Source organism: Mesoplodon bidens (genome assembly GCF_964165515.1).
Source record: "Mesoplodon bidens genome assembly, chromosome: 2".
Classification (NCBI taxonomy): domain Eukaryota; kingdom Metazoa; phylum Chordata; class Mammalia; order Artiodactyla; family Ziphiidae; genus Mesoplodon; species Mesoplodon bidens.
The window spans coordinates 138,226,088-138,250,637 of record NC_138177.1 but is presented as its reverse complement, the minus strand read 5'-3'; the positions used below and the strand labels follow the sequence as shown (position 1 = coordinate 138,250,637).

The following is a 24,550-nucleotide window of genomic DNA, read 5'->3' as shown; positions in this document are numbered from 1 at the left end:
AGTTCAAGGGGCTGCCATTTCCTGACTATTCAGTTCTTTAGGTGTAATTTTGATATATTTGCTTTAATGTGCCATTTGTGAAATGTATATCTCAAAATCAGCAGTGAAATGAAACCAACATCATTAATTCCACAAAACTCAGGGAACCGCCACATGTATTATCCCGCCCCAGTGCAATGTTATCAGCGTGTTACTTCCCAGGCTGGATAGTACAATTGCTCAATATTAACCCTTATTAGTTTAAAGGCAATTTTACATTTCACATCCAAATTAATGGCTAATCTCAAGAGACTTATTATGTTTAATTACTTTTTATTCCTGAATCCTCCCTTTCTCCCTGCTCATTCTTTCCTTAAATCATAGTCAAAAACTTGAGGTGTAATCAGAGAGCACAAAAGTTGTTAAACTGTGAGTGCTGATTAGAACAGAGTCAGGAACTGGAACTTAATCTCTCTAAATTCAAGAGCAAAGAGTCTCTGAAGCCTACAAAATAGGTCATATTTGATCAGTTAAAAAAATCTGGCCAAGGACAAAATGTCTAGGTTCAGCACCATGTCTAACATGCCATGTCCTTAAGCAAGTTGCTAAATCCCTCTGGTCTTCATGTTCCATATTCATCCATCAGAGTCTCACTGTGTCACAGCCAACTCTGCACCCATGCATGCAACGGGTCCATCCGGCCCTGCCTTGGGCCACAGTCTTAGCTAGAACTGCTTGCTTGTACCCATCTGGCATTCAACTTTCTAGACATCACTGATCTTTTCAGATCCCGACCTCATGCCTCACTTCCTGTCACCTTGCTTTGACCTGACTTCAAAAACTTAGGACTTGGCATTAAGTTGTCCTTAGAAACCTAGGCTCTGGGCCCAGCAGTCTTTTTTTTTTTTTTTTTTTAACATCTTTACTGGAGTATAATTGCTTTACAATGGTGTGTTAGTTTCTGCTTTATAACAAAGTGAATCAGCCATACATATACATACATCCCCATATCTCCTCCCTCTTGCGTCTCCCTCCCACCCTCCCTATCCCACCCCTCTAGGTGGTCACAGAGCACCGAGCTGATCTCCCTGTGCTATGCACCTGCTTCCCACTAGCTAGCTATTTTACATTTGGTAGTATATATAAGTCCATGCCACTCTCTCACTTCGTCCCAGCTTACCCTTCCCCCTCCCTGTGTCCCATTCTCTACGTCTGTGTCTTTATTCCTGTCCTGCCCCTAGGTTCTTCAGAACCATTTTTTTGTAGATTCTATATATATATGTGTTAGCATACGGTATTTGTTTTTCTCTTTCTGACTTACTTCACTCTGTAAGACAGACTAGGTCCATCCACCTCACTACCAATAACTCAATTTCATTTCTTTGTATGGCTGAGTAATATTCCATTGTATATATGTGCCACATCTTCTTTATCCATTCATCTGTCAATGAACACTTAGGTTGCTTCCATGTCCCGGCTATTGTAAATAGAGCTTGGGCCCAGCAGTCTTACCTGAGTTTCTTTCACTGGCAATCAGACCTGGGATCAAGAGTCCCCAGAACGACTTCCCTGCCTCAAACCCTGCTCCTAACCTGAGATATCCCCCACCTCGATCATGGTGCCAGCTCCTGGGTTCTGCTGGATTGCCCTTCCTACCACCCCAACCTTCTCTAGGACATGAGCCAGACTTGAGCCCCTTCTTGGTGCCATGGTCCTGCCTCCTACAGACAAACTGCCCAGGTGTCATCCACACTCCCAGCTACCTCCATGCTACTGACTCTTACCTCCATCCTCCAAATCTGTGCCCTGACAGCTTGTCTAGAATTCTGAGTGCTGACTAAATACTGCCTGAGTTAAAGCTCAAAACTATGCCTAGCATTTTTTAAATGTGTCTATGGTGGATAAGGTGTATGCATTAACTCTTTTACATATTCCCAACAATACATATAAGAAATCTACTATTATTCCATTTTAAAGGTGAAGAAACTGAGATCAAGACAGATGACCCAGGGTTCCACTGAAGTGAAAATCAGAGTCTGGACTTGACCCAGATCTTTTCTGTACTGGCTGGATTCTTCCTCTTCAGTTTAATTTCCTGTGGCCTCTGTGACAAATTACCCCAAACTTGGTGCCTTAATAAAACAGATATTGATTCTCTCAGAGTTATAGAAGGTAGAAGTCTAAAATCAATTTCACTGGGCTGAAATCAAAGTACTGGAAAAGCTGTGCTCCCTCCAAAGGCCCTAGGAGAGAATCCTATTTTTGTCCCTGCCGGCTTCTGGTGGTTGCTGGCATTCCTTGGCTTATGGCTGCATCACTCCTATCTCTGCCTCTGTGGTCACATTACCTTCTTCTATGTCAATCTCCCTCAGTCTCCCTCCTTGAACAGACATTTGTGATTGCATTTAAGCCACACCTGGATAATCCAGGACAATCTCCCTACCGCCAGATCCTTAATTTAATCATGTCTACAAAGTCCCACATAAGGTAACATTCACAGGCTCTTAGGATTAGGGCATGGATCTTTTAGGGGGTCATTATTCAGCCTGTCATATTAGTAAACAACCCATTTCCAACTTCCATTCATTAAAAGCACTGGATTCCTTTTTTGGCACTGTGAATATAATATTAATATTCATAAGAGTGAACTTCCTCAGTTTCCAGAACAACTTGCACGTACTTCTCACATCTGTGATCTCATATATTCTTCAAAGCAGCAGGAAAGCAGGCATTCACGCTATAGTATGGGAAATCGAAAATCAGGGGGACACAGATTTTCACTGAGGGTCACAGGTAAGAAGGAAGCAGGTGAGGTGTGCACCCGATAAAGTGAGCATGAATGCTCTTCTGCTTGACCACTCATCATCCCATCTCCCAGGCCCTTCTCCAGCCCACCCATTCCCTTTCTTGCTTCAGGAAAGGTCCTCCCTCCTGCATTCCAAGCAGCCAGGGCGTCACCAGGGCACTCTGCGTGCTGTCTCCGTTACCCAGAGCAGTGCTGTTTGTCCTTCGTTTCTAACACATCAAGATAACGATCTCAATGAGCTCTTCTCCCAAATTGCTTTCCTCATCCATAAACCGCGTTACTTTCTCCCCTTGTAATTATTCTACATTTTTGTACTTTGAACTACATTTACCATCTGCTAGCTCAATTACACAAATGATCCAAATCCTTTTGAATCTGGTTAAACTGCTCGCTTTCCCCTTCTAAAATCATCTGTGAACCTGGATGTGACACAGCGAGTCATAAATAGATGGACGTGGGAAGGTGGGAAGTGGGGTGGGGGAGACATGTCAGGATTATGTCAGGGACAAATGGTGCAGGTTCTGTGAGGGGAGTGAATTCTGGACCCACTCCCCCAGGAGCCGGGGAGTTAATTGTATGAACCTCCAAATGTACAGGTTCAGCACCTTTGACGTCTCATTTCCTCATGCTACAGAAAAATGAATTCTACTTTCTTGCCTCCTTGAAAGATTTTTGTGAGGATCAATACGATGATTTTGATTAAGCACCTTGAAGAGCAACACTAAGCAGGTAACTGACATCTGGGTGATGTCACACAGTAGCTGTTGTGAAAAATGTAAAGTCCCTGTGTCAACATAGTATCCTTTGGTCTCTGCCTTCCCTGTGCAGGGTGCCCTTTGCATCCAGGCACCCCCATTTGACCTCTTCCGGTTCATGAACCATTCAGCCGACAAAAATATATTAAGCACCAGCTGGGGACCTAATGACCACAGACCCAGCCCTTGCCCTCAGGAGGCTCAGGGTTTGCACGTGAGGCGGAGCAGTAAAGAGGTGATTGAAACACGGTGCAGTGAGGCCTGTAGGAAGGAAGCAGGAGGTGTTAGAAGAGTAGAGAAGAGTGTTACCTAATTCAAACTGGGGCCAGCCCATCAGGGCATCGGATTTCGGAATGAGGAGTAGCTGATATAAGTCTTAACCAGCAGGCAGGAGTTGGCCTTGAGAGAGAAAGACAAGCACTCCAGGCTGAGCAGACAGCACGTGCAAAGACCTAAAGGAGGAGAGGGCAGGGGAGGTTCCAGGAGGTTTGGGGCCCTACGTGTTCCTGGTGAGGAGAGGCAAGGCAGAGCGACAGTGAGAAACCGCAGGACACACAGAGTAGATGACACACATGTGCAGGCACTGTCACTTGTAATTTACGTGGGTCACGATGCACCTAGTGTGCAAGAAGTAATAAAAGGATTATGAACCCGTTCTAAGAGAAATTCTTCCCCTGGCCAATTGCCGCCAATGATTTGGGGGTTTCTGCGACCCTGCTGTGGGATCCGGATGATTAAAAACAGACCGGGCCCTGCTGTGTGACCCTGGGCAAGTTATTAACCTCTCTGTGCTACAGGGTTCCCTTCCATGAAATGGGGCTCAAGCTAATAGCTATCAACTAGGCTTGCTGTGAGGATTAAATGAGTTACGATGTGTAAGGGACTCAGATCAGTGCCTGGATTACGGCAAGCATGCAATAACTATTAGTTACATTTATGACTACTAGTCCAACCCTCCTAATCTGGTCGTATACACTGGCACACTCTGGTCCTCTGGTCGCCTGCTGCAAGCCCCTCCCCACCACCAGCAAGAAACACGGACTGCCTGGATTTACTTCTTTACACCTTGAAATGAATCTCCTTGGGATCTGGCATATATTTTCTCAAAGTGCAGACAGGGACACAATCAATATCAATCAATATTTGTTTTATAGCAAGAGATGCTAGAGGCTAAAGAGTCCTTTCAGAGGTCTCTGAGCCCTTAACTCATTTTTTTCCTATGTTCGGTATCACCTTCTAATGTTCTCGATAATTTACTTATTTAACAAATGTGTTGTTTATCCCTGCACCCTGCTCCCACTAACTGAAAGCAAGCTCTACGAAGGCAGTGATCCATGTTTATCTTGGTGTATCCCAAGCAGCTAGAAATGTTCATTTAAGTGTGGTCTCAGCAAGAATCAAGCCTGCTTCTCATGGGAAGCTCCAAAGGCAGCCCTACCTCCACAGACACACAGGAAGTGCTCCACACACACTTGCTGACTAGTGAATGAAGCGTCAGACTTGCCTTGTACCAGTAGGGTGACCTTGGGCAAGTCACTGCCACCTCAGTAAGCTTCAACAACCTTACCTGTAAAACGATAATAATACACCCCAACTCACAGATCACTGAGCAGACTAAATAACAAGCGAACACTAAAATTACTTTTCCAAAATGAAGTGCGATACAGAAACGTCACTGTTGCTCTTATGTATGGAATGACGGGGATGTGGACAGTCATTCATCATTCATCCATCCAGGATGTGCATTGAGCACAGCCACTGTCCTCACGGAGTTTACTGGTTTGGGGTGAAACAAAGGTGGCTTCGGGGCAGGGGGTGGTTTCCAGCCAGTCAACAGAGGAAGTGACCATCAAAACAGATGGAATCGGGCTTCCCTGGTGGCGCAGTGGTTGAGAGTCCGCCTACTGATGCAGGGGACACGGGTTCGTGCCCCGGTCCGGGAAGATCCCACATGCCGTGGAGGGGCTGGGCCCGTGAGCCATGGCCGCTGAGCCTGCGCGTCCGGAGCTTGTGCTCCACAACGGCAGAAGAAGCCAAAACAGTGAGAGGCCCGCGTACCGCAAAACAAAACAAAAACAAAAACAAAAAAAACCCAGATGGAATCTAGGAGTGCACGGCAGAGAAGGGAGGAAAGGGTGCACCCAGCGAGGTGAGAAGCTATTCAATGTGCCGGTCAGCTTGTACCTGTTAATACCCAGAACCACTCCTGTCACTGAGCATTGCTATTCCCATGGCACCAATGAGGAAACCGACGCTCAGAGAGGTTCAGTGACTTACCCAAGGTCACACAGCTTTATATGGCAGAAGCCACATTTGCGCCAGGCCTGCTGGACTGCAATCACATCAGATAACAATCATTAGGTAAAACAGTCCAAGAGAAGTTTGGCTTCTCCTGAGAACCGTGAACAACACTGGTGCCACGTGATGTGGCCCCTCAGGGCCCAGGGCCTGTGCTCCGGCCCTGGATGCTTCTTCCCACAGCTGCCAACAAGGATGAAGACGGAGCACCAGACCCCAGACCCACAGGTTAGCCCAGGTCTACAGGCCAGCCACCAAGCAGGGCCGACACTGCTAAGGAGCTGGCAAGTCTCCCAGGGAAGCTTTCCTCCTTTTTTTCATTAGTCAGTGGTTTTAGTCACTCAGCCTTTCAGCTCATACCCAGAGCTCTTTGTAGGAAAGTCATTTGCATCTCTAAGAGACTCATTTGCATCCAGTCAGACCTCTGGGGCTTGCTTTTCCTCTTTCTAAGGTACTGAGCTCATAATGTGAAGTGAGCATCCCAGGGCCTCTTCCTCCAGGCGCAGGGGTCAGGGACTCACCATCCTTACATCTCTGCCCCCAGACCAAGTCTAAGAGAGAAGGTCCCTTGGAAGTGCTCTCCGATACTGGAAATATGCGTCCCACGCTCCAAGAGCACCAGGGCAGGCCCTGGGTATAGGGCCCAGGCTCTTTGCCCTATACCACAACAGGCAAATTGGAGACATCAGGAATATAGGCTCCTATTCTGGCCTGAGAGAATTCCTTCTTTTATGCTCCACAACTGTTTTATATATATTCACTATAAATATTTATATATCTTCCATATTCACTTCTTACTTTTTCTCTCTGTGTATCTCTGTATCTCTGGATCTATCTATATCTTCATATATATGCATATACATACAATATGCAATATTTTACGTATATATATATCTTCTGTATATATCATATTCCTCTTAGCATTTTGCTTTAGACCCATCTGTTCACATGTTTCCTCTCTATCCCCCCGCCAACCAAACTATGAACTCTTTGAAGGATAGCAGTCTTTTCTGTACCCCAGTACCTGCCCCCATCATAATGTCTAACATGTAACAGACTTAACTCATGAACTATCTACTGTTCATCTACTAGGGGCTGGGGACTCTTCTAGGCACTTGGGAAACTTCGATGAACAATACACACAAAAACATTCCTGCCTTTGTGGAACTTAACATTCGATCAATACACAGGAAACATTATAAATAAGTAAATATATGATTATTTAATGAGGTCAATAAATGAATGAATGATAAAGGCTGGGTGCCTGACCTGCCTCTGACCCCTTTCCAGTTTGATTATGATCCTATTTTCAATCAGAAACTTTACACTGGCATTATAATTTCCAAGGCATATCTGGGATTTTACCTGATTTCACATCAGTTCCATCAGTGGAGAAGGTAATCATAGAATCATGTGCCAGATTTAGTGGAGAGGGAGACTGAGGGTAAGAGCCGTCCTGTGCCTTGAACAAGTGGAACACCTAGAGAGTGAGGACCCCTGAGCACACAGCTTAAACACTGAGGGCAGGTCTCCTGATCTCCCCTGACCCTGACCCCTAACCTCCCAGGCTCTCAACCATGGGAGTGTGGCTGAACGTCCTGTTCTCAAAGGTGAGGCAAGGTTCAGATTTACTCTCTGGCATTTCTCTTTGATCCCCAGATGTCTTGGCTTTAATATCTTTCTTTCTTTCTTTCTTTCTTTTTGAATAGATCTCTATTGGAGTATAATTGCTTCACAATACTCTGTTATTTTCTGTTGCACAACAAAGCGAATCAGCCATATGCATACACGTGTCCCCATATCCCCTCCCTCTCACATCTCCCTCCCACCCTCCCTATCCCACCCCTCTAGGTCACTGCAAAGCACCGAGCTGATCTCCCTGTGCTATGTTGCTGCTTCCCACCAGCCAACTATTTTACGTTCAGTAGTGTATATATGTCCATGCTACTCTCACTTTGCCCCATCTTCGCCCTCCCACCCCATGTCCTCAAGTCCATTCTCTATGTCTACCTCCTCTTTATTCCTGCCCTGCAACTAGGTTCATCAGTACCTTTTTTTTAGATTCCATATTTCCATATATATACAGAGAGAAGTAAGTCAGAAAGAGAAAAATACCGCATGTGAACATCTTTCTGATCACCCACTCTATCTCTTCCTAGTTGTTATCAACAATAGTCAAGTTAGTAACAAACTCGATTTTGTAACAAAATCTTGTCAGCTTATGTATGTACAGTCTTTTTCAGTTTGCAAGGAGTTCTCTAACCTCATTTGATGCCTCGGATAACCCTCAGAAGTAAGAAGTAGGAACAGCAGAGACCGTTGTTGCTGATTTCATCTTCCACATGGGAAAACAAACCTATACCAGGGAAGACGAGACTGGCCAGGGTTTGTGTGGGTGCTGCGTGGCAGAGCTGAGATGGGATGCCATGCCCTTCTCCTGTCTCTGTTGGTTCCCCTCCCCCTACCAGCCCCACACCCAGCCCCCAGGCACAGTGGATCTGTTCTGAACAACTCATTCAGCACCTCCCAAGCCCTGCTCCCTTCCAGTGAGTCAGCGGCTGCCATCCACGCACATCTTTATGCAGATGAGACGCGCAGGATGTGCGTTCTTGTGTGGAAGCCTGTAAAATCTATTTATGGACCTAATTGTCAGTTTTCATGAGTGACAGGCACACAGTGCTTTGACTACCCAGCCTAATGTGTCTGTATCTGACATTTTAAATAGAACTCTCTCTTCTCCTCTCTGTTCTTTTAGGAAGTAATTTGAGAGAGCAGATATTTTTAAATTCATATATCTTTAATTATATCTACACAACTGTCAGAGATTAATGATTTCCTCAATCTGCTTCTTCTTAAAGGAGAATTAGGAACTTAGGAAATGCTGAAAAGAGCTCCAATGGATATGCTGTCAGTGACAAAGACAGTCGCAAGCAAGGGTTTCAGCTTCAGTCAAGTTCAAGTTCTTGTTGTAGATTAATTTTGTGCAACATTTCTATGAATTATTGAGAAAGGAGCACTCATGGACAGCAAACGTAAATAGATCTATACGTGTAAACCAATAAAAAGGCATGTGACAGACTGGGAGCAAGCTCCGTGGGGAAATACTCCCCTGCCCCCCAGAGAAATAAGTAACAATAGGCCCCAGGTGGTAGCCATGTCTTTTAACCCCAAAAGAAAATCTCACCTTCCCATGTAAGCAAACTCAATCTAGAAGCTCGAGGTCGGGGAGGACTTCACCAAGAATTGCACCCAGCTCTCGTGCTTGGTGCCAGAACTTCTGCTGAAATAAAACTCATTTAACAAAGATTTCCTCTGTGCCTGTTGGGTGCCAGGCATAATGCCGGCCAGGGGCACCTGCTAGCCACAAGGCATGGCCTCTATAATCAAAGGGACCACAATAGAGAGGGAATAAAAAAGAACAAGCTTAGAATCCTCAGCAGACAGTGGAGGAAGGGCATTGAGGGATGCTTGTCTACTGCCATCAGAAAGAAGGAGAGGCAGCCAACTGGGCACAAGCCCTCCTGCTAACCAGGTATGTGATGCTGGGCGAGTCCCTTTCTCTTTCTTTCCCAGTAAAATGGCATCAGTACTATTTTCCCTTTGTGAGCATCACACGAAATCTGGCTTTTGTTTCCAATGGCTGTCTCATCTCCCTTGCATAAACCCTGTGCCCCTGCATCCCGAACTTCTCACCATCCCTCCAAAACGCCGTGATTCCTTATGCCTCAATACATGCAGCATTGCAAGTGGCTCATGCACGTCTTCCTTTTGTTTAATAAACTCCTGATCAACTTTCAGGATCAAGCTTGAATGCCACCTCTTCTGGGAAGCCTTCCCCAATCCCCCGCGTGCATTTATCATTCCTCTAATCCCTGGTAAATACCTTCATGAAGGTGTGTATCACACTGAGTTATAGTCATTGTCTATTCTCACAACCAGCTTGTGTCTCAAGAGAGAAATTATGTTTCACATTTTATTTCTTCAGGGCTTGGCTAGTGACTGGCCTGTGGTAGACAGGTATTCCATCAACTGCTGTTTAAATGAATGCATAAAGAATTAATGGATAAATGATCAAATGAATGATAAGTAATACGTGCAAATACCTTGTAAACTGTAACAAAAGAAGCTACTGTTGGCTCCCCTGGTGGCGCAGTGGTTGAGAGTCTGCCTGCCGATGCAGGGGACACGGGTTCGTGCCCCGGTCCCGGAAGATCCCACATGCCGCTGAGCGGCTGGGCCCGTGAGCCATGGCCGCTGAGCCTGCGTGTCCGGAGCCTGTGCTCCACAACGGGAGAGGCCACAATAGTGAAAGGCCCACGTACCGCAAAAAAAAAAAAAAAAAAAAAGAAGCTACTGTTTAATAAATGTTTACTATGTCCCAGACACATAGGTACCTGCATACAATTTCAATTAACCACAACAACTCCACAAAGTAGGCTTGTTTTTAAGTAATTCATGGCATTGGTACTGGCCAATCTGAACTGCTGCCAGTGACAGACAACATCAACCCTTTAGAAACTGTAATGGGCTAAATGGCAGTCCCCCAAATGATCTTTTTCATGTCCTAATCCATGGATCCTGTGTATGTAACTGTGCTTGGAACAAAGGTCTTTGCAGATGCATTTAAGTGAAGCATTCTGAGATAAGGAGATCGTTCTGGATTATTTGGGTGAGTCCTAAATCCAGTGACAAGTGTCCTTATAAGAGACACACAGAAGGGAAGTGAAGACAGAGCAGAAAGAGATGCGGCCATAAACCAAGGGATGCCAGCAGCTGCCAGAAGCCAGAAGAGGCAAGGGACAGATTCTCCTCTAGAACTTCTGCAGGGACACCTTGATTTTGGACTTCTAGCCTCCAGAACTGTGAGAGAATAAATTTCTGTTATCTTTTTAAGGCACTAAGTTTGTGGCAATTTTTTACAGCAGCCTTGGGAAACTAATACAGAGAGTTACTTTTATCTCTGTTATCAAGACAAGGAAACTGAAGTTGAGAGAGGAAGGGTTTTCCGCAAGGTACACAGCTATCCATCATCCATGGCAGAGATGAGATTCAGATCCGGGCCTGTCTTACTCTGAAGCCTTTGTGCCCTCTGTGATGTCATGATTCTCTCAGGGGCAGCCTTCCTAGAAAGATACCTCCTGAGGTTCTCCGTGCAAGCTCTGATGGATAGAGACACCCAGGCCACAGGGCCACAGCACCTGTGTTTTTTGATAAACACTCCAGGTGGTTGTGGTACACGGTACGGCTGAGAAAGGTGGGGTTTTCACTCTCACAGTCCTGCATGAGTGCCCACTCCAAAACACACATCATGTAACACAGAAGGCAAACTCAGAAGAATGAACCAAACCCCCAACTTAAAAGTTGAGCCCTGGGACTTCCTTGGTGGCGCAGTGGTTAGGAATCCACCTGCCAATGCAGGGGACACGGGTTCGATCCCTGGTCCGGGAAGATCCCACATGCGTGAAGCGACTAAGCCCGTGCGCCACAACTACTGGGCTTGTGCTCTAGAGCCCGCGAGCCATAACTACTGAAGCCCTCGCGCCTAGAGCCTGTGCTCCGCAACACGAGAAGCCATCGCAATGAGAAGCCCACCAAAATAAATAAATAAATATATTTATTTAAAAAAAAAAAGCTGAGCTCTCCATTTTTTCCATAGGCATCCCCACCGCCGCACGCCATGTTGCTACATCATAAGAAGTAGATGCGGGTCGGGGAAACAAATATATGGGCTGGTTCTAAACCCAAAGCCATTCTAACTCCCCAAAGTGTTTGTTAAATCATTCCTAATTCCAAGAAGCTGAAGTAAATATTTAACATTTGATTCCTAATCCATAAGTATTTGCACGTAGGGATTTCCCCATGTTTGACAAGCCCACCCGAGGTTGTACAGCTTGAGCGAGTGTGACTAATGAAACCTTACAATCCCCCACGCCAAAGTGGGGAACATCTGGCCGCTCTTGTAAGAGTCCTGACGCAGGGAACAGTCTGTGTGTGCCCGGGGTACAGCCATGATGGCTGAGAACTGCTAAGGGATTGAGCTTTGAACAGCTAGTTTAGGGAAGGAGAAGAAACAGTGACCTCCCCCCCAAACCCCCCGCCAAAAAGAAAAGAGGAAACTGACCATGTTGCTAGAGTAAGTATCTTCCAAAGGGTCCTGTGGTCTTTTCCATTTATTAACTTCATGGTAATTAACATTTAAAATGGGCTTCCAAAGTGAAAATAGTGATATAATTGCACTAGAAAATTCACCAAGAAATTCGCTTTGAATCTTCCTTTAAGAAACCTGGAATAACTGGAATGATGTTAGCAGAGTCGATCCATCCAACCCATTCACTTGAGATATCTGTATGTATACATAAAACTTTATTACGTTTACTTACTTTATTAAATGTGAGGCATCCTGCTAGGAATTGAAAAATAAAAAGACCAGGTTACTTCCTAGAGAGGTTCTTACTCTCTTCCTAAATGCCTTGCAATAAAAAAAAAAAATTTTTTTTAAAGAATTGTCACTTCTTAAATACCTACTATGTGCCAAGCCCTCTGTTAGGTTCTATTCATATATAGAATCTCTAATTCTAAAATCCCCATTTTCTGTGTGAGTAAAGAGGCTCTGTGGGTTACGTAGCTTGTCCAGAGTTCTATTTCTCATATAGTGTGGAGCCAGGTTTCAAACAAAAGATCAGTTAGGGGCCAGTCAGATGAGCAGAGCCCTTGCCAGCTTTTCAAAGAGGGAATTTAATGTGGGGAACCCTTACAATGCTGTTGGAAAAGCTGAAAAGCCAGGGAAAAAGGAAGTGATCCGGGGATTAGTGAGAGCAGGAAGCTGCGACCAGCCCAGGGATTACACCAACAAAAAGAGAGGAGGTGCTGTGACCAGAACGCAGGAGATGGAATCAGCGAGGGGCGGCTGGAACTATGGCTGGGTTGCCCTAGAAGGCTGCAGCCATCAGGAGAGGAGCCACTGTCCAGCAGGACCCGGATCCACAGAGAAGATGCAGGGACTGCCACAGCCAAAAGCGGAAGCAGAGGGAAGGGGAGAAGCGCCCCAACCTCTCCCCTTGCCCTGCCCTCCAACCTCCCTCCAGGGCCTCCTACTGGCTGAGCCCAGCCAAAGCCCCAATGTCTGCAGAGTTTACAGAAATGGACTTTGCAAGGTCAGCTCCCTGGGGTACACAGAACACCCTGCCATGCACAGGTAGAGAATGAATGTGAGAGCAAACCGGCAAGTGATCAGGATACCAAGACCTTGATCCTGCTGACAGAAGAACACTATGCCATCAGAATAAGCTGGGGGCTTCCCTGGTGGCGCAGTGGTTGAGAGTCCGCCTGCCGATGCAGGGGACACAGGTTCATGCCCCGGTTTGGGAGGATCCCACATGCCGCGGAGCGGCTGGGCCCGTAAGCCATGGCTGCTGAGCCTGCGCGTCCAGAGCCTGTGCTCCGCAACAGCAGAGGCCACAACAGTGAGACGCCCGCGTACCACAAAACAAAAAAGAATAAGCTGGGATCCAGTCTTGATGATGCCATTGTTCACCGCGTGACCACAAGCAAGCCACACAAGCCCTGTGCCTCTTTTGGAAGAGCATCCTGGACTTGTTATGCCTGGCCCCGCCCACTCACAGAGCTGATTTGAGGGCCAGGCAGGATGGCCTAGACAGTGGTGCTTTGTAGACTGTGAGGCCCACGTGTGCTTCTGAATCACACAGCAGGCCTTCTTTCACTGAACAATACCATATACCCAGACTCAGCCCCTCCTCCCTTCCTCCGGGATACTCCCATCAGCCACTTACCCTGAGATGCCCTTTGCTCCGCCCCAGCTACCTTGCTCAGCTCTGCTCTTTCCAAGGATATTTTCTAGGGGCTGGAGAAAGGAGGAAGATTTCACATGAGGAAGTGACTGGCTGGTAGGGGAGAGGAGGTTAAGGATGGGCTGAGGCTGCTGCCTGGTAATCCTCTCTAACTCCTGAATGGCAAGAGGTAGCAGACAATCATTTCTTGTGACTGAAACAAGATCAAAGGATTAAGGGGTTTTTGGTAAAGAAGGGTTGGCACTCCCGTCATGAGAATTATAACAGTCAGGCTGCTGAAAAGAACAGCTTGCTAGGTGAAAGTCTGATAATATAGCCTAGGATGCCTGTGAAGAGCCTGAGTTCTTTCGGGGACAAAGGCCAAGGAAAGGGCAGAGCGCTGGGTGTCTGCCCAGGAAAGCTGTCGTCACAACCCAGACAAGCCTGTTTGTGAACCTGCCTGCTGCCCCGGGAGGTGAGGGGTTACTGTCTGAGCCTTCGAGGTCTTCTGCTAAAGGTGATGGCAACACCCACCGTTTCTCAAGCACTGATCCCAGGCACACTGCTCTGCATACCGTCTCATACTGGTCCTCACCCTGTACAGCAGACAGAAGTATTCTCATCCAATAAATGAACAGACTGAGACATGGTAACAAGCACTTCATTTAAAGTTACTCCAGTAACAACAGAAGTTACTAAGAACAGCTATAGTTGTTGAGTACTTACTACACACCAGGCACCATGCTAAGTGCTTCACAGTTAAGCCCCAAACCATGAGAGATAGTGGTCTTCTCAATCAACAATGAAGGACCGCGATGTGAGAGAGGCTGAGTAAGGGGCTTGTGTTTACCATGTTCAGAAGTGTCAGGAGCAAGATTCAAATCCATGTCTCTCTCCCACGAGAGCTCTTAATGACTCTTCATCATTGCTTCGTTCGTTCGTTCACTCAACAAATACTTACTGGGCACCTGCTACGTGCCAGGCACTGGTGGAGATGCTGGCTGCACTACAACGGACACAGCAGAGTCCTCAGGAAGTGGGCACTCTCACCTGTGACACCGCAGTGTGCTGGGGGCCAGGTCCTCCACCAACAGGCATGGAGCACCTTAGCGCCTTAGGCACCACGCTTGGCCCCATCACACTGCTCCTAAGTGGCAAGGCCAGTGGGAAGGTCACACGTGTGCTGCGTCCCCGACTAACACCCGGTCTCGGTCTCAGCCCCTCAGCTCTCACAGGCAGGTTCTGGGGTGGGTATTCCGGGGCGGGTATGGCGTGAGCCCTGGGTTTTGAAGACTTTTCACTCCAAGACCTTTAGGTCAGTCACCCAAAGTAAAATGAAACTTGGAAAAAGCTAAAGCAAAAACGCCTTTGTAAGCCCTTCCTCAGAAAGGTTAAACCTGACACCTTCCAGCTGGTTGAAGCAGCTCAAGAGAGGCTGAGTGAACAGTTGCCAACTCAGCTCATTAAGTCCCCCAAGTTTTCATCTTTCCCAGGCTAATTGGCATGAATGGGTGGGGCACTGGACGGCTATCAGGTGGTGAGCTGCAGCAGGCCCTTTAACATTCAAAACCTAAAGCGTTTGGGATCAAAGATGCAGAACAAGACTATCCATGAAAAGCGGCAGTCCCGTCCACGCTCTGCTCCTGTCCTCACGGATGTTTAGGGCATCTTGGCAGGAGAGGGCTGGGGACAGATGTTTTTCGGCCCAAGGGACCATTTCGTGTTGTCACTAGGAAGTATTTCTCATTGCGCGTTGCAATTATGTGTCTGTTTCCCCAGTGATACTCAATTCTGTAAACATTTACAGAGTACCTACTGCACGGCAGGCACTGGGCAACCAGAGGGGTTTGCAAAGAGGAGCTAAATCCCATCCCTGCTCGCTAGAGGCAGGATCTGATGGGAAGACAGACACGGGTTGAGGAAAGTGCAACACAACCTGAGAGCTAATGCAACAAAGGCCAGAGCCCAAAATCCAAGTGGCGCAGGGAAGGGCCTAGCCATCCTTGTTCCGCTGGTCCAGGAAGGCTTCTTGGAGGAAGTGACATCTAAACTGAATCTTTTTAGTAACCGTATGTATTCAGCCCATGCCTCTTTACTTTGCATAGTGATCCCATCACCCACAGGGAGGGCTATAACACCTATTGTCACATTATATGTCTCTAACTCTTGAAGAGATCAGGGGTGACCACCATTAGAACTGGGCAAGCTTTACAGATTTTCATTCCCCAGAATATCTGGAATTGGGATCCCGTGACTCAGTCTTAGTTGGGATCTTGAATGAACAAATCAGTAAAGCTGGCCATGAGCACAGTGACCAAGGCAAGCCTGCTGCATTGGGGGGCGCAGCAGGGGGTTGGGGAGCAGGAAGTAGGGCTGAAGAAAAGCAAAGGAAAATAGCTCTGGAGAGACAGGAGGGGGACACATCAGTGTCTGGCTTCCCAGGGCGGGGCTCACGCGTGCCCTCAGGATGCCCAGCCTTCCAGATTGCTTCTTTTATGAGTAGGTTCTATTCCAAGCAACAAATGATTCTGGAGGGAGGCCAATGTGAAGGCTGAGCAGGGAGCCGTAAAGTAGCATGGTGTGCTTGGGCACTGACAGGTGATACTGGAGCGCTCAGCTATGACCTCCTCGGAGGCGTGCAAGGGGCAGGTGGTGTCTTCCCGCCACCAAGAGCACTTCCAGCACAGAGCCAGGCAGTGATGGATGCGTGCACATGGCCTTGCACAGTCTACCCCTCACAAACCTTAGGGTCCCAAGACTCAGCATGATACATGGGCTTTGGTTTTCTCATGGTCACAAGAGCAGCAAACTAGTGTGTTTTATTTATATGTGTGTGTGTGTGTGTGTGTGTGTCCAAGCATGCATATCTATCTATCTATCTATCTATCTATCTATCTATCTATCTATCTATATATGCTTGGACATTTATACATATGATTTCATTTGGTCTGAATTATCTCCCTGAGAGATGGGTCCTAACACTTCCATTTTACACATATGGACATGGGGGCTTAGAGAATAGTAGAAGGTGCCCAAGGTCATATAACTTAATAATGGCAGAGCCGTGAAAGTTCAATTTGTAATTCTGAAGACATTAACAGAACCACTAGCCTATGCTCTAAAGAACACTTGCCTCACTGGTTGCGAAGGTTGATGGAGTTGACTTAAATAAGGCCCTGTGCACGCTGGCCATTGGAAAGATGTTCAAGAAATGTGACTTCCCGGCCTTCCTGGCAGCGGAGAGTGGTGGGGACAGGGATTAACGGGACGGCCATTCTCCTTTTGTGTGTGTGGGAAGAACACTGGGTACTAAGAGCGCTTCCTTCTCAGGCTGTCGATCTCCTCTTTTTTTGGTCCTTTCAGGCTGTGAAAAGGCAGAATGTTCTGGAACTTGTTGGACTAACTGGCCAGAGAATCTAGGACCCTGATCTCATTGAGCTTCACCTTTTACCCCACATTTACCCACCTTTGTCTGAGGGTATAGGGTGACCCGTGGAGAGGAATCTGAATGGCCAATTTGCACAAAACAGCGGCTAGCTGAAGAAGTTAGAGGGAACGTCTCATAGCAACTTTTGTAACAGTTTGGTACAACGTGGGGGCCATGAGAATGCATCTCACAGACCACCAACTGCAGGGAAAGAAACAGACCCAGTGCCCCAGCGGCTGCACTCAGAAATCCACTAAGGAGAGCAGTATGAGGTTCCTTAAAAAACTAAAAATAGAACTACCATATGATCCAGCAATCCCACTCTTGGGTATATATCCGGAAAAGACAAAAACTCTAATTTGAAAAGATGCATGCACTCCAATGTTCATAGCAGCGCTATTTACAATAGCCAAGATGTGGAAGTGACCTAAACGTCCATTGACAGATGAATGGATAAAGAAGATGTGGTACATATATACAATGGAATATTACTCAGCCATAAAAAGAATGAAATAATGTCATTTGCAGCAACATACATGGACCTAGAGATTATCATACTAACTGAAGTCAGACAAATATCATATGATATCACTTATATGTGGAATCTAAAAAATGATACAAATGAACTTATTTACAAACAGAAACAGACTCACAGACTTGAAAACAAACTTATGGTTACCAAAGGAGAAAAGTGGGAGGGGGAAAGATAAATTAGGAGATTGGGATTAACATGTACACACCACTATATATATAATAATCAACAAGGAGCTACTGTATAGCATGGGGAACTCTATTCAATAGTCTGTAATAACCTGAAAAGAACCTGAAAAAGAATGGATATATGTATATGCATAATTGAATCACTTTGCTGTACACCTGAAACTAACATGACATTGTAAATCAACTATACTCCAATATAAAATAAAAATTGAAAAAAAAAAGAAATCTAGCTACACCAAGACTATGCTTCCCACAAGCTGTTCCCAGCCAAGACAGAGCAGGGCAGGGATACACTGGCAGGCCCATTCCCAGGAGACACAGGACTCCTCTGATGAGTGACTTTGTTTCAAGGACTCTACAAAGACCTTGTGGATGTCTAAGATGCTTCCACCCATCCTTTCTTCCTTCCTTTCTTCCTTTCTTCCCTCTTGCTTTCACTCAGGGTCAAACCTGCATTATGGTCTGATGGCTCCCCTAGGTTCTTCTGGCTCCCTCCCCATTTTTTCTCCCAGGCACAAAGAAATCTCTTTATCACCCCATGTCCTCACCTCCTATATCTGACTGGAATCCTACAAGCTCTTGACTCCACCAGCTGCTGTTGAAACTGGAGCCTGGTGAGCAGAGGCAGAAAGGAAGAACCTGAGGCTCCTGTTGTAAATGGAAACGCCTGACACACAGATAAGCTGGGACCATGTGTTAAAGGTGTATCCTCCTGATGCAACTCTTACTCCATTGATTTTCATCACTGAAGTTACTGGGTACCCTGGGCATTTTCTGAAGTGTACCAACCTCTGCAGCTGGCTTCAGAAGGATTTTAGGATGATTTCCCCCATCAAGATGGAAAATCCTTCAGCTTTGAAATGGAAGATCATAATGCTTTGCCAATCAACTCTGATCCCAGAGAAAATGGACTGATAAAAGAAGATGATATCAAGGTTTAAAGCCACCCCTTCTAACGCAATCTGCTCAAAATTAAAACTCAGCAAGGCATAGTGAGACGACTTTTCAGCCTGTCATTCTTATAAAACAGAGATACTAAATAGGCCCCCAATTTTCTTACTGAAATAAATTTTCTTTACTAAAAATAAAAATAGAAGCTAGTGTGGTGGGCAGAGTTCTAATTTGGAAGTGGGGGCTACATCCCTCACTCAGCTTTGGGCTCTGAGCAAGTTGCCTCCCATGAATGTCAGTTTCCCCTTTTAGAAAGCAGCCTATGGGCTTCCCTCGTGGCACCGTGGTTAAGAATCCGCCTGCCAATGCAGGGGACATGGGTTTGAGCCCTGGTCCGGGAAGATCCCACACGCCGCGGAGCAACTAAGCCCGTGCGCCACAACTACTGAGCCTGCGCTCTAAGCCCACGAGCCACAACTATTGAGCCCACACACCACAACTACTGAAGCCTGTGCGCCTAGAGCCTGTGCTCCACAACAAAGAGAAGCCACCACAATGAGAAGCCCATGCACCAGAATGAAGAGTAGCCTCCGCTCGCCACAAATAGAGAAAGCCCGTGTGCAGCAACGAAGACCCGACACAGCCAAAAATAAATAAAATTAATTAATTAATTAAAAAAAAAAAAGAAAGCAACCTATGATTATCTCGAATGAGCTGTGACAAGTAAAACATAGAATAGTGCCCGGTATGTAGTAAGTGCTCAATAAACATTAGCTATCACAGTATTATTAATAAGAGTGTCAGGATCATTGGTTTATCATGCAGATTAACTGAGATAACAGTATCTGGCATATTTCAGGCCCTGGACAAATGTTTACTTTCTCTGAATCTAAACCATGAGCTCCAATACTTAAAAAAAAAAAAAAAAAAGTAACTAATGCAAGTTTCCTCTTTTAGAGGCAGGGGAGGGGAAGGAGGAAGAAGAGGACTAATGTTTAACTAAGGTCTGGTATAGGGTGTTTGTCTTCATTTCCTTTCAAGGTCTTTGTTGCATTTTTTGTTTGATTGCAAGCAGTTCTGATCCTCCTGATGGATATGTGTGCTGTGCTCTCAAGAAGATAAAAAGAGAGAGCATAAAACTATATACACACAAACAATGATGCATGCCAAGGACAGAAAATTTCCAGTAGACCTGGTCTATAAATTGTCATTTAAATTTGCAATTTAAAAACACTGACTTTTTGATTTAGCTGACTGTATATGAGAGACAAATAATGGAATCCTAATAAGCAAGGTTTAAATGATATCTCCAGTCTCCCAGACAGAGAGGGCAATGGGAGAATTCTAAAAAGAGAAAATAAATCTACCAAGAATAGGAAAGACGACCAGAACTAAATAGTTGCCCATATCACTTGATGACAGATACCAGGAAAATGTATTTTTGACTGTTTAAAATTCAAATCCTTAACAGGCGAAGGCTAGGTTATCAGCTGGAAAACCCTAAAGTCATTGTGAGGGGACAAGGCTGAGCTTGGTTTTTACATTTCATCACATTAAAATAGATGAACCAAAAAATCAAGGCACCAAGACAACGTATTAAAGTTGATAAGCTGAGGTTAAAAGATTTGAACGGCAAAAAGCACCGGAGCTCAGAGGCATCCATTGGCAAAGCTCAATTCCAAGGCTGTACCAGAATGGTGGCCCCCCCTGGTGGCCCTCCCACAAAGGGAAGCCCATTCCAAAGTCTCGCTTTCCTCTCGCTACAGGAAACGAGTTAGCATCTTCCCCCCGCCACAAAATACAAAAGACAAACACTGCATTGGTTCAAGGAGGAAAACAGAAATGAATCATCAGCTACTGAAAGCAATTCTGTATGCCCCAGCTTCAGGAAGATTCGGCAAAGCTGGGAATGGACCGTTGAAAAATGGCAACAATGACAGAAGAGTTGGAGGAGGTGTTTCGTGACTAAAAGCTAAAGAAAATGAGATCACTTGGCATTTTTGTAAGTGATGACTGTAAAAAGTTTATAATGACATGGAACAGCTTAAATTGTAAGGTTTAGTGAGAATTAAATACGCAGGAGGACCAAACTAGAATGTATGTGTTTGCATGCTTATGTGCGTACACACTTGTGCAGAAAAAAATAAAAGATTGAAAGGAAATATACCAGAGTCTTAAGTGTTCTCACTCAAAGCCAGGATATGACTTCAGAATCCTCTACACAGTGCCCGAGGCAGCCATTAAAATCGACTGGCATTGGCAAATTACACAAAATCTATTTGCAATCTATAACTTTGAGAGCAGGAGGAGAAGCTATGGTAATCATTATTCTAAAACATCAAAGGAAAACTAATGGGATATAAATTACTGATTCTAGGATAATGTAGGCCAAAGGCCAAAGAATTACCTCTCTAATACAGCCTGCTCTATTATTCAACACATGCTTAATGAGCACATACTATGTGCCTGGTCCTAGGCATAATAGGAAATGAATAAAATTTGTATATATCTTGAAGGAGCTTTTACTCAAGAAGAGGGGGCAGCAAGGTGCTGCCCAGTGAGAGCGTCTGATCTGCTGGCCTTCCGTTCACTGGAAGACAAGGTAGGATTTACTCTTCACAACTGGGATTTAAATCTAATAGGTAGACAATGTCTATAATAATAGATATTCGCAAAGCATCCATTGAACGAGAAAAAGAAATCTGAACTCCAAGAGTCTTTTAAATCTCACAACCCCTGGGAAGTCCTTGGAAACTTGGTTATCTCTGCTCTGGGATTTTAACTTACTGCAATGAACTATAATTGCTTCTCAGTTGCCTGTCTTTCATATTAGATTTTAAGTTCTTTAAGCCCAGGACTTGTTTACAATCTTCTTCTGTGGCCAGCGCTCTGCGTGGCTTTAGAAAAAGTTCACAAATGGAATGAAGGAAAGAAGGTAGGAAAGAGAAGGGAAGGAGGGAAGAAAGGAAGGCACTCAAAGAACTCCACAATCATCGCACAGCCCCCTGACCAAATTAGTGTTGGCAATTCTTGATTTGACTAGTGTTTCTTGAACATCTACGCTGTGCTAAAGGCTGCAGTAGGCACCTTCACATACGCACTGCATTCAGCTGTTTCTACTTCTACTATTTTGAACTCCAGCCGGTAGGTTATTTATTAAAAGCTACTATGGTCTACAAAGCACACGGAATTGGAGATCAGACTGCTCAGGTTCAAACCCTCACTCTGCTGGCTTCTAGCCTTGGGCAGGCTACTGAATCTCTATGACTCCAGGTTTCTACACATCCATGTGAAAAGTGAAAAGAAAATGAGGTTAAATATGTGACATGCCTGGTGCACCATTTTCTTCTCCCTACGGAAATGGTTTCATTTCCTACAAACTTATATCCCTTCTACTGTTTAATCACAGCCTCAGCCTGACCAAGAGCCACTGGGTACTCGGCTAAGACAGCAGGAACACGTCGTGCAGAGCCTCGGGAAGCAAGGGCTAAAAGCGACCTGAGAGAGTTACACATTTCCCATCTGCTATCAAGCATCGAGCTACCTTTCCTAAGTCCAGCCTGACTCCAGCACTCATGGCTATCCATCACAGCATCAGTGCCATGTCCGTCGTCTTCAGCACGCACTTCCATATTGCTGTTAATGAAGGACGTGGGGATGCTCATTTGCCCAATGATAGGGGTCCTGATCCTTTTTAGGATCACATAATAAGAACATTTTTCATTGTTGGAGATAATTCCCCTTCCCGGGCACATTTGTCAAAGGCAGTTTCCAACAGTCCCGTACATCATCCTGAAATACATGATAAGATTTAGGTCTGCTATTCATCATTCGCTGGGCTTCCTCCAATGCGAGTGCCTGCGTGGCTTTTCTTGCCTCTAGTTTAACAATCGGAATGCACGTTTTCCCTAGAGCAGTAGCGCCAGCCAGGGACGGTTGCAAGACTCAAGCGACCACAGTCCCCAACTGGAAGGAAGTGACTCTCTAATGCTGATACAGAAACTCTTTATAAAAGGAAAAGTGGCATATATTGCCACTAGTAGGCAAGAGGAGCCAGACCTATAGGCAAGAGGAGCCAGACCTATAGGAAATGAGCTTTCACTGAGGTTTTCTTCCACGGCCACTACTGGAAAAATGCAGAATATAGCAAAAAGATCCTGCGCTTTGGATCATTTAGATCTGAGTTTGAAATTCTTGCTCTTCCAGGGACTTTCCTGGTAGCACAGTGGATGGGAATCCGCCTGCCAATGCAGGAGACACAGGTTCGAGCCCTGGTCCAGGAAGATCCCACATGCCGCGGAGCAACTAAGCCCGTGTGCCACAACTACTGAGGCCACGTGCCACAACTACTGAAACCCGCGTGCCACAACTACCGAAACCCACGCACCTAGAGCCCATGCTCTGCAACAAGAGAAGCCACCACAATGGGAAGCCCACATACCGCAACGAAGACCCAACACAGCCTAAATAAATAAATAAATAAAATTCCTGCTCCCGTTTACATGATGCGTAACCATGAACAAACTGTGAACTTACCTTAGTATGTCTCTTCATCTGCAAAATGGGAGTATTACCGACCTCATAAATCTCTTGTATTCTCATTGTATTCTCTGCCTGCATTGAGTAGTCATGAAATTAAGGTCATTTTCCATTTTCCCCACTGGGAACTCTTTAATAAATTCTCCTCCTCCCAGCTTTGAGAGGATAAAATGATGCCCAAGACACAGTCCCCGCCATCAATCCAGGAAGGAAGAGAAGCCTATAAGTGCAATCCTAACAGATGGAAGAAAGGAGAGCTTCATCTGAATTAAAAAACATTTTTTTAAATAGTATGCTGAGAATCACAGGGAAAGGAAGGTTTAATTCCATGGGAGGACGGAGATGCTAAGGAAAAGCTTCAGGGAAGTGCCATCTAGCTGGGTCTCATAGGATCAGATGAACTTTGACAGGCAGACAAGAGAGAAGGGGACTTTTTCCAGGTTGAAAGGAGAGCTGAAACAAACTCACGCATGCTCAGGGAGGGCCAAGCAGGTCACTGTGTGCAGAATGTGCCAGGTGCATATAAGACACGTGTATTTGGTTGGCCAAAAAGTTCGTTCGGGTTTTTCCATAACATCTTATCGAAAACCCAAACGACCTTTTTGGCCAACCCAATAACATCTGCTGACTGGATGGGGAAGACGGAACCACAGGGCTCTTCAGAGCATCGAGTCTGAGGTTTACAGCATTCACTCCGTCTGGCCTCTCCGATTTCTGTTTTTTTCACCTGTAAACGTGAGATTTCAAATAAGGATCTACCTCAAAGGGTTGGTCTGCGTGAGAAAATACATATAAAGGGTTGAATACATTGCCTGGTATTTTGTAACTGCAGACAGAGAGTAGCTACCTGCATCACCAGCATCCTCGCCATTATTTCTGATGTGGAGATGCCCACTTGGAGGTAAGCTGAGCTGATGATTCTATTCATAGATTTGGGGCATTTGCAAAATCAGAGTGCCTGCTCCAAATTCAGATCTAAACATGCATTTCTATTTATACACAGTCAAAATCCTTCAAATTCCCCTCAGCTTGACCTCTGTAAAGACTGGAAAACATCTGGAAAGTCTGGACTAACTGGCGTCCTCCTTAAGAAAGGGAATTGTTTCCTTCTCAGCCCCTGGAGCCCTTGTGTGTGGCAACCTCCCACACACCTCAGTCACGAGGGGTGAAGAGTTAGGGCTTCTGTGCTCTTCTAACTCCCTTCCTGCCTCCACCACATGGTCTGCTGTCATGCCTTTCTGCTGCCGAGGCCACCTCAACCTAATGGTGCAGCTATTGGAATCCGTAGAGAGATGTCTTTCAGTGTAAGTATCACTTGGTAATTAATGAGAGGACACTCATTCAACAG

The 24,550-nt window shown here is 45.7% G+C and overlaps 1 protein-coding gene across 2 annotated transcripts in view; it reads right to left on the bottom strand.

Moving 5' to 3' along the window:
- The window catches only part of DAB1 (DAB adaptor protein 1), a 436,853-nt gene that overhangs the window by 257,892 nt on the left and 154,411 nt on the right, over window positions 1-24,550 (bottom strand). The window lies entirely within an intron of this gene.